We start from the raw sequence: 15915 nt of genomic DNA, 5'->3' as shown, positions 1-15915 counted from the left end.
TAGAGTTTTGTCAATGCGTGCTCATGCATACACTTTACTCATTTAGGCTGAAATGAATGTGAATAAGTATGTGACGGCGACCAGAAGAGACCAAAAGCAAGAGGTAGTTTTTCTCCTTGAGAAAAAATACTGTAAAATGTACATTATTATCAATATCATTATCCTTTTAGATGAAACATTTTTGTGATTGTTCAAGGGTTCATCTTTCTGTTAAACTTGTGGTTCATATAATAGGTACAAATATGTGTGTCTTTATTATTCAATCAAAAGAAATATTGCTTCAATCATAAAACATTTTCAATGAAAAACTTCACTTCAATTAGAAAAAAAAATCCTCTTTAATTAAAGAAAGTGTTTGAATGCAAATTTTTTTTTGGCGTAAAATAGTTATTTATTAACATTTATTAACATTTTTCTTTTTCTTTCTTCTTTTTTAATATGATGAAAATTTGTTTTTTTAAAGTTTTTTTAAACTACTTAAAAAATGTCTTTTCAATTAAAAAAAAACCAAAAAAAACTTTAAAAAAAAAGACCTTCCATACATTTTTAAATGAAGAATAAAGACACAAATTTACCTCCGTATGAACACTTTTTCTTTGATTGAAACTGTATTTTTTGTTCAGTTCAGTTTTTTTTTAATTGAAAAAACTTATTTTGATTAAATAATGACAAAAATCTACCTCCATATCTTTAGCCCCTCCCTTAGCAAGCACGGATGAACCTCCTACCAAACTCACTTGATGCATAAGTGTTTTTAATCTTTTCACATTCTGAAAACTATCAACGTTTTAAATTAATTAATAATAGTGTCACACTCGTGCAGCACTTCTACAAAAAAAAAAAACTGAGGATTAACAGACTTTCTATCACTTTTTAATGCATTTCGAGTCCTTAATTTAGCAATAATCCACTTTGCACCACATTAATTAAAATGATCACACCATATGGAGCTCACATAATAATTTCCATTGCCAGTTTAACTCATCGGGGGTAGCTTCGTGCTCGCTGTTGAATATTTGACAAATCCAAGATCATACTTTCTCAAACTGAACCATCCATGTGTGCACTGATATGTAGCCTTAAAGAAAAAGAAGTAGAAGAAGAAGTAGAAGGAGAAGAAGCATGACGTAATGAGAGGAGTGATCGGGGAAGGTTCAACCGTCTTCATCAAACATCTTCTCTAGTGAGCTTTCCTAATCTGCCCATCACATCATGTACCATTTACTTAATGACCTGCTATTTATGGCTGCGTGAAAATCAAGACACATTCTCCTCTGTAATTTTCCAGCCTGGGTATAGTCGGAGCCCTCTGAGGACGTTTTTTCTTCTTCTTCTTCTTCTTCTGCTTCATATCATGTAACAATGTTCCAGTGTGTCACATTGTAGGCGACTCTGTTGGAGCCCACCAACATATACCTGCATGAATATTTTAAAACCTTTGAATGACTCATGCGTAAAAGTCATTGTTATTGGAACTCATTAGTTTCAAGTGATACTGAGAAAATGTTGAACTCTAGGGGCATTTCCAATTATAACCAATGCACCGAACCCCCCCCCCCTCAAGTGTTGTAAATCAAACCACACTGAATATAAAATATGTCATACTTGCTTGTGGCGAATGCAAATGAAGTTGTGATGCAGCTCCAAACGTGGCGTGTGCAGTAGAAGAAGAAGAAAAAAAAAAATATCTGGGCCAAATACTGTTTGCATGTCAAATTTATCTTACCTCACACAAGGCTTAGATGACTATGACTGTGAAACATTGTGATTGAACGACTGTGTCCACCAACATCCATCCCACCACGGTTGGGCTCAATTACATGTTTCAGTTATCCCTGTTCACTTCCAATTCAATTACGATTACAATGACCAGCAATCTTTCCAATTACAAATAAATTACACGTATTTTGTGTCCTCTGAAAATATATGAATTACGTTCTCAATTATTAAAGTTCAATAACAATTAATCAGAATTACTGAGCCTGAAAGAGGGTTGGGGTCATTTACAATTGTAATTACATAATTAATGATTAATCACAATTAGAGAGTAATTACAATTGCAATAGTAGTTTAAACAAAAAGACAGTCATCAACATCCCCCACCAAAAAAAAAAACGGGACAAGGGCAATAACTCAGGAAAAAAATAAGTGCGAGCATCTCATTTTCAAACTCCATCAAGGTATTGATACCCTGAAGCCACACACCAGATTTGGTTATCGTATGTTTAACAGTTTCTGAGCTCAAAACTATATCCCCCTTCCACACTTTGTGGCAGTAATAAAAATACCACTATGAAAAAAAGTCTGCTAGCTTCATGCTAACGTCTGTGGCTATGTTCATGCAAACATTTACCGCAATCGGCAGTGATTTATGCAACACACCATTTATACTTAACTTTCACAAACACAGTCTTAGGAGTGTTATCAAACAGTACACTTAAACATACTCACAAGTATATGTTTTTTTCAAGCAAAAAATACAAGAACTTAGTTAATAGACACCAGTAGGTCATGGGCTTTCAAGATAGCGACTTCCGACTACTACGGTGTAGGTCAAAACACAAACAAAGAGCCTTTTTTGATAATAATAATAATAATAATAATAATAATAATAATAATAATAATAATAACTACATATGTGTAGAACTGTACATAGAACTGAAACATGGTTCCCCAGTTTTGCATTTTATATGTATATATTTTATTAATTAAAATTGACAATTTTTTTTAAATTTTCATAGCAATTACAATTACAAAGTCAATTATATGAACTCAATTATAATTTAATTATGATTACGACAGCAACAGATTTTTTAAAATTACAATATCAATTATAATTAAGAAAACTGTATTTCATTATCAATTACACAATTATAAATATAATTGACCCCAACCCTGCATCCAACCCATCCCACTCAGCCATCCATCCATCCACAGCACTGCAGCATCATCAGGAAATATGCATATTGATTGCTGGTGTAAATCTGCCCACAGTCACCGCATGGATAGGTGACCTTGTGAGAAGTGCAGTAAGCCCACTCCCCCTGTAGGAACGCACGCTTGCACACTTTATGCATGGATGAATATAGAGTACACACGCCTCAGTCAGTGTGCATGACGTCAACGACAGAAAGCCTCAAGAGATACTGTACAGTCAATTCCCCCATCACACACTTCTTCTTCTGGCATAATCACATATTTCCATAAGAAGACTTTCACTCGTAAAATTGACATTTACGTTCTATTAAAAACACTCCATTGGGTATCCTTATTTTCATTCCTAAATAACCCTGTTTTCCCATAGGAGTGCTATCAAATTCAGCCACACTGAGGAAAACAACCATGTCATTTACTTCAATGAGAAGGGAGATGTATTGGTCACAGTGGGGAAAGACATCATTCTGAACTGACGTGTGTGTGCGTGCGTGCGTGCGTGCGTGCGTGCGTGCGTGCGTGCGTGCGTGCGTGCGTGCGTGCGTACAGTACACACCAATCAACCACCTGCTTAATAAAGTGTGGTTTGTGTGTTGTCTTGAAATTGTTCAAGCACGAACTCCTCCAAGATCTCTTTATCACTGAGGGAATCCTATAGAATTCAATGAACTAGATCTGTTCTTCAAACCTATTTAACATATGCTGATTGTGACTGACGTTCGGCCCATTTAAAGACAAATATGCACAAATGTAAGCTTCGTGTGAATGAATACACAGCAGTGGTTTTCAATAATGGATGAATGGAAGTGTAGGTTACCATTATTCAAATAGATGATCGTTCATTTACTTAAAGCTGCTGGAAACAATCATTTTTGATCAGATAAAGACACAGTGTAGGCCTCATTGATAAAAAAAAAATCGACAATTATTTGCTTGAAAAAAAATGTAAATGTTAAAATTGATGCTCAAAAGTTTGTTTAGATCCCCACTATAAATACTTTATTATTGACATTGTCTGTAAAGTTTCACGCATTGCATTGTGGGACGTGGACACCCCGTAAACATATACATAGAAGTTTTTTTTTTTTTATTTTTATTTTTATTTCTTTGAAACAAAATAAATACTGTAAAGTGATAACAGTGGAGGTAAAAACAGCAAACATTTCAACCTTCTATGTCTTTTTTTTTTATCAAAATATCTCCAATGAATTGATCTATAAGGCCTAAATATTCAATCTGAGGTCCCAATAGAAATAAAAATCCATGTTTGGTAAATATATCTGTACCTATGATTGTTTCAACAATAACAGTTATACTGCAGTTTGCTGTTAAATGCATGTTAAATATTTAAACACCACAAAATTGAGGGAGTATGAACAAGTTAATTGGATTACAGCATTTATGTGATATCTGTAATAAAAGGCGTGAGCAACATATGCATGATTATTAACAATCCAATGGAAACCCTCGCACACACTCTAAAATGTCATTACATTGTGTCCGCGAGGCTACTTGTGCAACAATAAAAGCTGTTTGCCCTTCAAAGCATGAAAATGTATATTTACAATTACACGCTGACAAAGCAAACTCTTGCTAGAGAAAAAAAAAAAAAGATGGAGGGAACAGGAAAAACAAGGATCTTTACTTAATCACATTTTTGGGGAAACTTTAAGGCTCGACTTGTGCACAGTGCTGTCGCTGTTGCAAAAGTCCCATCCCATTAATATTTCATATGTTTATTTTGGGTGAAGTTGGTGTGAATCATTTGTTAAACCACTCAGAATCCCAGCTTTCATTCGCTTTAAGAGATTGCTGAAGTGGTGCTCCAGGTGTTGTGAGTTTGATTGGGATAAACACGGAATAATCTTGTCTTCTAACAGGAAAGTATTAAATATACGGTGAAACTAAAACCCTATAATGATAAAAAAAAAAACAACACCTGTACAATTACGCATCTGAAATACATATATATATAAATATATTTAAATATTCTTTACTTCTATCAAAAAATTTACATTTGTGCACTGGTATTTGAAACAGAAGATGTGCTGAAGGCACATTAATGAAGGCATGCACCATATCCAAGCATTAATTCATTCATTTTGTGACCAATTTTAGTTTGATTTGGGGAAATTTTGCAGAATAACTTCAAGGAATGCCAAACAAATACTGTATAATGTTTAAAGAGATGATATAGACGTTATGAACTGATAATGTGTCTGAGATCTTAGATAAACAAAGGGTATAATTATGATAAAAATGCATTTAATTATTTTTTTTATCTTATTTTGTTTATAAATCTGAGTGAAAGATGAATTTAAGGAGGGTAGCCTACAATTTTTTTGGTCCTGTTTTGTTGTGTCCTATTGTTGAGTTATGCTGTAATTGCACAAACAGAATTAACTTCATGTTTGTGCTTGAGGCTACATGTTTAAAGAGACCAAAATAAACTAAACTCAAGACAATTGCAGGATTTTGAATGAAATGTGTTCTTTCAAAAAACGACTTGGAATTTAATTTAATTTGTGTATTTAGATTGTACTGAATTAGTTGGTAATTTTATGTTTTTCTTGTCATTTTAACTTCCAACAGCGGGCCAAATTGGATGCTCCAAAGGGCCAGATTTGGCCCCCAGGCCTTGAGTTTAGACACGTGATGTATAAAAACATTTATTCACACTAGTTTTTACTTTAGTTTTTTCCACGCAATTTTACTTCTTAAAACCAATTTAAATTACAATTCACAGAAATCCTCCCTTCTGTTTCAGCAATTTGTTTTCAGTACACTAACTATTGCAACTTGCACAGCATGTGCAAACTGTTGGGGTCTAATAACAGGCAAACAATTGTTTGCATTTGTCACTAGGGAAAAAAAAAAAAAAAACAAGGAAAAAGTGAAACAAGTATGCTTTGCATTAGTGGCTGCACAGATGTCTGATGTCATTGAAGACTGATTGCTATATATCCTGCTGCTGTTCTGCTCAGACGCCTCATTAGTAGTCTGATAATAACACGGTTAATCAAGAAATGCTTGCAAAGATTACACAGCCTATATTTTCTCTTTTAAAAGTCTGTGAATATGTATGCATTTGTTATATTTTTAAACCATTAACCAAAGAGGTAACTTATTAGAGTAAAGCATGTAGTAAATTAGCTGTTAATATCTTGTCTTTACACGTATTTGTGAAAAAAAGGAATAATTCACATAATATGCTAGGTTAATGCTAATGTTAGGCTAATGGCATTGCAAATTTAATGTTAATTCTAGGATAATGTTATTGCTAAGCTAATGCTAATGCTAGGTAAATGCTATTGCTAGGCTACTGCTAGGCTAATGCTAATGCTAGGCTAATGCTAATGCTAGGTAAATGCTATTGCTAGGCTACTGCTATTGCTAGGCTACTGCTATTGCTAGGCTACTGCTAGGGCAATGCCTTTACTTTGCCCAGTAGGAGTGAATGGGGCCCAATGACAGCTGGAAATAGGCACCAGCAGACCCCCGCCACCCTGAAAAAAGGAGCAAGTCGGTCAGAAAATAGAAAATGGATGGATGGATGGGTGTTTAAGAAAAAAAAGCTACATAATTTAAATTTAGAATACATTTTAACCATTGTTAGTGGTAAATCTGGTGGAAGTTTTTCATATTATAGTATCAACTTAATGCTTTTTGACTTTTTTGTTTTTTGGCAATGACATCTAAATGATATGACATATTTACATTTCTTACATACATTTACTGCGTTTCAAGTAAAAAAAAAAAATTAAAAAAAAATCTTAAACATCGCTAAAAAGTTTTCACGCTTTCATTATAAAGTTATTCAGAAGTCTTGATATTTAAATATATCGCAAAAACGCAATGGAACACATTGGTGTGAATACCTTTTTATTTTTCTTTACTTGGGGTGGGGGCGCTATAAGGTTCAAACCATGTGTTAATCCTTTTTCACAATAACAGAATAAGTGTTGACATCCAACTGAAAGGTGACCATTTTCATTCTGAAAATATATATTTCATAGCAAAGAGCTATAAATATTTCAGTGTGTGCTGCGTCAAAACTGCAGCTAATCAGCAATTGCAACATAAGGTATTCTGCATATGTTTGCCTGCTATAAATGCTGAGCCTACATTCCCACAAAAAATATGAATTTTTCCTCTTTGATAGTAGAACTTTGAATCATCCTTATCTTTAATGCTATACGTCTCATTTCTAATGAATCTCACCTTCATTACAGCACCTCATCTAATACCCTTTAGTAGGTTATAGGAGTCTTTTCTTTTATGTGATAAGCCACATGCAAAGAGTTACTCATAATGGAGTTAAATGAATGAATATTTACACAGCTATAATTTATAGATGAATAAATCAGAGCTCAGTTTCCCATTATTCTATTTAAATGCAGAATAAACTGCTCAATTTCAGACAGGAAATGTCTAAAACATGTGCTGTGCTTATCCGGATTGTGAGTTTGCACTGCACAGCAGCTCTCACCGTCAAACTGAATCAATATTGGAGGAGCAAAAGTCGCCGTTCTCCGTGTTTATAGATCCGGGGGCTCTGATCACTGTCTGTCTGCTTCCAAAGTGACCCAAGAATTGCAAATCCAGCTGCTTTTATTTATAGACCAGCCTCACCTCGACCAGGTCTGACTTCTCATTCAGGGATACACAGTATGTAAGAATTAGTAATCAGTATATGGTCTTTATTTTACAATATAGCTGAATAATTTATATCATTTTCTCTTTTTGGGGGTGTTTTTTTCCCAATTCATACTTTGTGAGGAACAGCTTCTCATGATGGAAGTATATGATATTATTTTGAAGGAAAAACACCCCAATAAAGAGAAAATGTAGAAGATAATTAATATTATCACTATAACTGCAATACCATTAATATATTATTTCATAACAGTGATGATGTCATCAGTCCTACCTCCACAGTGATGATGTCATCAGTCCTACCTCCACAGTGATGTCATCAGTCCGACCTCTACAATGATGTAATCAGTCCTACCTCTACAATGATGATGTAATCATTCCTACCCTCTACAATGATGATGTAATCAGTCCTACCTCTATAGTGATGATGTCATCCGCCCACTTTTCTATTACATTACATATTTCGCACAAGCACTGCACTAGTGTTTTCAAAGATAATTGTTGTCCTAATGCACTGGTTTTTATATTTTTTATATAACTAATAAACAACAAATGATCATAAGACACAGAGACAGGCTACAATGGATTCATGTAAATTATTTTTAATATTTGCGAGTGGTGAAATAAACCAAAGTTGGGTTCCAAATAAAAAATTATATACCAAGAAAGAATAATCTTTATACAATTATAACAGAGATCATGTTTTTTTTTTTTTAATCAAATTCCCACATGCAGTTATGGGCCAATGAAAATAGTAAAGAGTATTTTTTTTCAAATTTCAAGAGACTCTCACCCAAGAACCAATGCATATATGTGACTAATCATTAGTGATTTGAACAGTCTATGTACATAGCTCAAAGCTGATCAAATTACAGGGAGCTGAGGTATAAGCAAAGTTGTTTACTGAAGCATTTACATGAAAACATATTCAAGCCCCAAACCCTGAAAAACCTTTTTCCAATTTTGAGGAGCTGGCATGTCTACCAGACAGGATGTATTGGAGATCTTTTTTGTATATTCTGAGAGAGTAGGTGGAGTTGTATTACTATACCAAATTTCAGTTTCCTCTGCGATGTAGTTCCTGAGATATTGGAAGCTGAAAATGGGAAAATAAGGATCCGCAGAAATCAACACATACCCCCCTCATTGGCCATGTTTCAAAAAGAGATAATCAGATGAAACTAGAAATGTACAGTGTAACTATTGAATAATCACAAAACAATTGGTAGACATTTGTGCATGAAATGTCCTGAAAATGTGTTGAAATGACATAGAATAAATAAATTAAATCAATGCTTACGCAAATAACTGCACGAATGTGTACGGTACGATTTTCACTCAGTGCTGGTACACACTTTTTTATGGAAGCCCATTCCTGCCAGTAAAAAAAAAAAAAAAAAACACACGCACACACACACACACACACACACACACTGACAGTATAAAAGGAAACAAAAACTAGGAAAACTAAAAAAAAATAATCTAAGTTATAATAAAACAATAAAAAAACACGCAATCTGCCAGTAAAAAACAAACAAAAAACACATCCCGAACATTAAAAAAAAAAACTAGTAAAAGTAAAAAAACAAAACAAAAAAATAAAATAAAAAAAATTGGAAGTCATAATTATGAGACACTAAGTCATAATTATTATTATAAAAAAACAAACAAAAAAAAAAACATCTGGACAGTAAAAAAAAAACAAACTAGGAAAAGCAAAAGTAAAAAATAAAATCTAAGTCAGTTTTTTTTTTTTTCTTACTGGCAGTAATGGGCTTCCATATTTTCCCACAACTTTCACTGATTAATTAAAAAAAAAAAAAGTCCAAGCAAACTAAAAATATGTATATTTATTTACAAGATCACCATTTGGATCTACTCTATAATATGGTCCAAAAACCATTTCAACCAGTTTAAATTGCATATGCGTAATTCCAACTTTGTATTTCATCTGCTGACCTTTCATTATTCCTTAACCAGGAACAAAGCAAATTTATTCAAATTCTGAATCATGTCTATAACCTATTGAGAACTAAAGCAGATGTTTAAGATTATGTAATCATGTCTCACTCGTCAAAATGCTAATAGCATTGATTTTTCATAATTAAATCATGCCAAAAGCAATTACACATATACTCTCAGATGCTCAGTGCTGATTGCTGGAGTCCTAGACAGTGCATCTGTAATCTAAGATATTAAAACTATTCATAATACACATTGAATAAAGAATGCACTTTGTTCCAGTGAGAAGGCAAAATAAGTGCAGTTCTATTTATACAGTATGACTTACTCAGCACCTTTTGTATACACAGACATGTTGGTTCCACTTGACAGAACAAACCCATTAGGTGGTTATTCTGCTCTATTAGAGGAGCAGACGACATTCATAGTGTGCTTCAAGATGTCTTATTAGACAAATTTAGAAGATGTGATGAAAAGGTATCGTTTTTCCGCTTTTAAGAAGAAGAAAAAAAAATCTACTGTACAAAAATATTTCTGACCCTTTTCGAAACTTGGATATTTCTTCATCTTTCCAATGCACAGTTCTATCAGATGAGTAAATATCCTAGCTGAAATAGCAGCATGTGTGTGTGTGTGTATGTGTGTGTGTGTATGGAACCACAGCACACCACTTCTGCCATTGCTCTCCTGAGAAGCTGACTCAGCAGCCACTGTCAAGTTTGCTTAATTTTGCCTTGCTCGGCTTCCTTCTACCTAAAGTCGCATCCGCCAAAGCCTCTTAATCCACTTGTCAGTCAGAACAACAAAAAGCTGGGCCAGTGTTCTTTCAACGGAGGCAGAAAGGTGGAGTTGTTGTGTTGAATAACGCTCCGAAATGTTTAAAATTTTATGGTTATAGACCAATATTAATAAGATTAACCAATGCTGCAAGCAATACAACCAGAGCGAATAAAATGCCCAAATGTAAACATCTATACAGTATATACAGTAATGCACATTGTTGCACAAAAAACTACAATGGTTTAAGGACAAACTTGGCACTTAAGTAGATCATTAAAAGTCACTGAATGTTAAAGTCAATTCAATTCAACTTTATCTATACAGCGCAAATTACAACAATAGTCATCTCGGGTTGGAGTCAATTATAATTGTAATTGGTAATTAATTATAATTATGACAAAATTATAAATCGGAATTGGACAATATGTTGATGTTGTAATTGAATTGTAACTGTGTTCAGATGATTTACTTTGTAATGGTAATTAGCATGAACATTCTATAAAAAAAAAACTGTCATATTTATAATATTGTAATAACGATTATTTATCATATTTAATAAAACCTGTTTTTATGTTTAACCTTTGTTAAATTATTGTTTTTGGCTTATTTTTGTTTTATGTTTTATTTTGTTACACTTGTAAGTTATTTGTATGTTGTAAATTGCAAATAAAAATAAAGTTAAAAAAAAAAAAAAAAAACTGTCATTCACAATTGAATTAAACACAAACCTGGGCTACCATGTTATAGTTCTATGACTTTCACATATGTGTTTACCGATTATTAAAATATGTCTCATATCAAGTTTAGTTTAGTTAGTTTTCTTAAGGATCATTTAAAAAAAAAAAAAAAATATATATATATATATATATTAAAACCAATATTTTCATGGATAGTGAAGTCTAACAATGCAAAATAAAAAAATAAAAATAAAAAAAATAAAAAAAATGGATGATAGATAATATTTTTTTGTGTATTTTACTGCTGATTTAAGACATGGGTCAAAACCAACTCGTAAAAAAATAAAAAAAAGCTAACACAAGGAAGGTTACGTTTTATGGGATTATTTAATCAAGGCTCAGTAGTTGTGATTAAATGTAATTGAAGTTTAATAACATAGAATGTAATTATAATTGACTTTCAAGAGGGAAATAATAATTGTACTTTTAATTTTAATTAGAAAAAATGCAGGTCAACATAATTGTGGTTGAGTTGTAATTAAACATGGATAATTGAACCCTGACATTTACAAACAAATACATCGAACATTCAAACTGTGATATTTTATCGACATAATGTCCTTTAAATATGTTTTTAATTTGTATGGAATAAAAAAGTGGGATGGAATTGCATTTTTACATGACCAGGTTTTTTTTTTTTTTTTCTTTCCCCAGTTTTGAATCCTGTGATTGCAGAGCCGTGACAAATCAGAGGAGTCTAAATAATTATGATCAGCAGGCCTTGAAATGAACACCCGCAAACCCACTCTGAGTAGGTAAAATTCAATTGTGCCAGATAACGCATTTCAAGCTCAGGTCCTGCTGGCTGAGATTTTTTTAATTTTTTAACTTTTTAATGTTCTTTCCATTCTCCCACATCAATTATCTGCCTCTGTAAAGCGTTCGCAACAGTCGGTTTCAAATACTTTTTTTAAGTGTAGCCTCAAACTTTGTACTTTCTTGATGATTGCTTTGGTTTTCGGGTAAGTTTTTGTTGTGTAATATTCAAAATCACTACGTTTCACAAGACCACGGCTGTATTTTATGGGCAGCGCACCCCATAATAAAAAAGGATCAACTGAAGAGATGTGCATTTACACAGCGAGGATATTGATTTTGTCGCTGTGCGGCTGCAAACGTGTTTTAAATTTGTTTTTGTTGTTACACATATGGCATATCTACGATGAACTTCATTGGCTCTGGGTCAATACAACAATACTGGGAACTTAATAGGAGCAACACACACCACGCACTGAATGAAGACTTCTTAAATCAAGATGACATTAGTCACAATAAAAACAACACTGTATATATATATATATATATATATATATATATATGCTTTTTTTTTTCTTTTTTCACTGGTTGTGCTTTTAGTTATCGCAAATATTCTGGCTTACATGTTGGATGGTGTTATCAACACATGTCAAAAACCACTATCACTAAATTAAATATCTAATTACCGTACTCCGGGAATACATAGAAATAAATAATATTAATTATCCTGCTCAGTCATTTATTAGTTCTTACTGATACTGTGATAAAAGTTGCCAATCTCTGCCTTACAGTGGAGGTCACAAAATTGTAATTTTCTGAACAGACGGCCATGTTACTAAAACTAATACCATTATTTTGAATAATGACCAATCTGAGCATTAATACCGAAAAGTGTGCTGTCTATATTTCTGTTTTATGTGTTTTTGTTGTTGTTTTGTATAGTTTTCGGTGATTTTTGTTTATTTTGGGTAGTCGATATGAGGATTTTTCTGTCATTTTGTGTATCTTAGCTGTCATTTTGTATATTTTTGTGATATTATTGAAGTCGTTTTATGTATTTTTATTATCCTTTTGTGTGTATTTCTGTAATTGGAGTAATTCGTTAACATTTTTTTATATTATTCTGTTGTTTTAGTGTGTTTTTGGAGTCAGTTTGTGTGTTTTGCGAGTAATTGTGTGTATCCTTCCAGTTGTTTTGTGTATTTTTGTCATTTTGGATATTATCGTGTTGGGGGCCAAACAAAATTAGACCAAGCGCCTCGAGTCATGTGGCCCCCGGGCCGCCAGTTGCCCATGTCTGCTGTAAGGTATTTGATTTTTGTAAATGAATCTGTGGATAACTTTTATTACTTTCCAGGTTTACAACTCCTTTCAATTACAATTAAAGATGTAGTGCTGTAACTATGCTGGTGTCATTATTATCACATATAAATAAATAAATAAATAAATAAATAAATAAATAAATAAATAAATAGCGTAAGTCAAACAATTGCGTGGCTTTTCTATTTCTCAGTACATCATACAGACTAAATCAAGGGAACTTGATTTAGTCTGTATGACATATATTCATAGTTAGTTCATGTTAACTAATAAGTCATGGAAACACAAAACCTAAGTCAATTGTTTTCTCTACATGTAAATCATGTTTCTTATTTATTAATTATTACAATGTTCTTCCTCGAGGCAGCACAACTAGTCACGTGGGCTGATCATTATTGAAACATGGTCCAATGAGAAGGATTTTTTTTTGTGTATTTGTTTGATGCTATTCATGTTTCAACAACTGTTGCTACTAGACTAAATCGTGTTATTTACTGTCCCTAGCTGAACCAGTCTGGGAATAATGGTGATGGGCAAGTCGGTAGAGGCGGGGGAGATTAGTCTCCTCAAGCTGTTAATCTTTGTTTGTCATTTGATGATCAAAAGCAGAAAATAAAGCAATTTGATTGCATAGAGAGAAAACAATCTAATTTAGGTAGCAGTGCTTCAATGGATGTTTTTCTATTGCTTTGTGCCCCTCTTCATGAAATAAAACAACTTTTTTTTCTTTTTTTTTTTAAAGCAGCTTTAGGTTTGACTATGATGTTATGATCTACATAAATAGACGGAATGCTTATGATCACAGTTTGATCCAATGTTTGTAAATGTATCTCAGATTTCCTACAGCTTTACCCTCACGGTGGCACAATTTGCATAGGCTTCTATTTATCACATCCACTTGTTTTATTAACAGATTTAGTGAAATGTGTTAATCATAGCAATGCATCTCAATATATAATTAATTGACTTTGTGTATGTACAATTATCCACTAATTTGTATATGTTTGTTGTTATTAAAAAGAACAAGGCATTCAATCTCACTGCAGAAATACATGTTGCATGTGTAATTATACTCAAACAAGGTTAAACAGATCAGGAGAGTCACTTCTATTGAATTTACCATACATTGTGTCACCTGTAATCATATTGTTCAGTTTTCATGGACATAGGGTGTTTCAGTCAGGGATGTCCAGAAGGCGGCAGGCGGAGTCGCCTACTACTCTCTTTCCGGCCGCCTTCTACTCTTAAAGCTGCAGTCCGTAGAATCCTCTCTCTGCTCTGTTTTGAAACCAAAACAGAAACTGAACCTCCCTTACCTGTATATTTTCTCAATGCTCTTAGCGACTTTTTTCTCAGTATAGACTAGTGACAAATGTATGGACTTTATCTTGTGTTATTGGAGATTTTTCTGGTGTTTTAGAGACTCTAACATGAACGCACGTATCACTCTAGTTACTGTCCAGAGCAACGCGGCCGCTGCCGTCAGGTCGTCCCCGCCAGAGAGCTCACAGAGGCGGCTGTGATCCCTTAAGATTGCCGCTCTTAGCGGACTGACAACCATCACTCTGCTTCCAGACTATAGAATTAATTCACCTTGAATAAGTTTATCTTGGTTTACACACGTCTGTTATCTCTCTCTCTCTCTCTCTGACACCTGTGTGTGTGGGGCGAACCCCGCACAGTCACGGGGATACATGAGGACACAAAGAGATATGTTCCTCCTCAGCATGTTTGTGGCTTTAAACTGTTGCTTCTCCACCTCAGTCTGCCATTTTCCTCTTGATTTGCTGTGTCACTGTTGTGCCAAACGCTGTTATGGAGACTTTTGCTGGGACGTCCGCCGAGGGTACCTGAACACCCCTCGGCTTCAGCCGAGCAGCCAATAGTAACGTCAAAAATAGCTCATGGAGCACAAGTGTTTGTAGAAAGATCTCTGATTGGATCTATAAATGTCATTTTACAGAGCCAGGAGTAGGAGAATAACTTCACTGTCCACTCAGAACACTTTGATTACAATATGCTCAAAGATTTAAAGCTTTAAACATCTGCATAAATGATTCCTAACCCCTTTAGCACCGAAAAACATTACGTTAATATCTATAATAGTCAGGTTTTTCTATTAGCTCAATTCTTTGTCATCATTATCATGGATACCGGATTTCAACTTGTAAATGCATCATGCAAACAAAAACTTGGCGAGAAAATATATCATGCTTAGAAGAGTGCTACACAATAGACAGAAGAAAAGCCACAAATAAACTAATATAATGCACCAAAAGCCACCATATAGCATCACTTGTGTAAAATTTACCAGGGTTGTGGTGGGTGTGAGGGGTGGGGGGCATGCCCCCTCAACCCCCTAAGTGTCGCACGTCATTGGCGCACAGCGGTGGCAACTCGCTGCAAAGTTTAGCCTTCTACTTTTTTTTTATTTTTCTTAGGCCTACTACTTTTTTTCATGACATCTCATATTTTGGTAACATAATCACTCACACTTTAAAGGCTTGGAAGAAATGTATATGCCCATTAACAACAAAAGCGTCCATTTTTTCAAAATATTGTGATGAAATGCGCAATTCAGAACAAATCCAGATGAAACTGGGTGAAGTGAAAAGGAATCAACCCGACGACCAAAATTCACAAAGATCGATCAATTATGAACCATTATGAATTTTTTTTACCTTTTTAAACTGATCCAGAATCAGTATATTGATCTGGATCCACTCCAAATCTAAATTTCATCATTCATGGCGGTTTATCTTTGGTTACA

General features: G+C 33.8%; 1 protein-coding gene across 1 annotated transcript in view; it reads right to left on the bottom strand.

Moving 5' to 3' along the window:
* brinp1 (bone morphogenetic protein/retinoic acid inducible neural-specific 1) overlaps positions 1-15915 on the bottom strand; it is a 175924-nt gene that overhangs the window by 59775 nt on the left and 100234 nt on the right. The gene's annotated exons all lie outside the window — the stretch shown is intronic.

This window comes from Gouania willdenowi, chromosome 12 (assembly GCF_900634775.1).
Source record: "Gouania willdenowi chromosome 12, fGouWil2.1, whole genome shotgun sequence".
In the NCBI taxonomy this organism is placed as follows: domain Eukaryota; kingdom Metazoa; phylum Chordata; class Actinopteri; order Blenniiformes; family Gobiesocidae; genus Gouania; species Gouania willdenowi.
The sequence above is the reverse complement of the archived record's forward strand: the minus strand, read 5'-3'. Positions and strand labels throughout refer to the sequence as shown.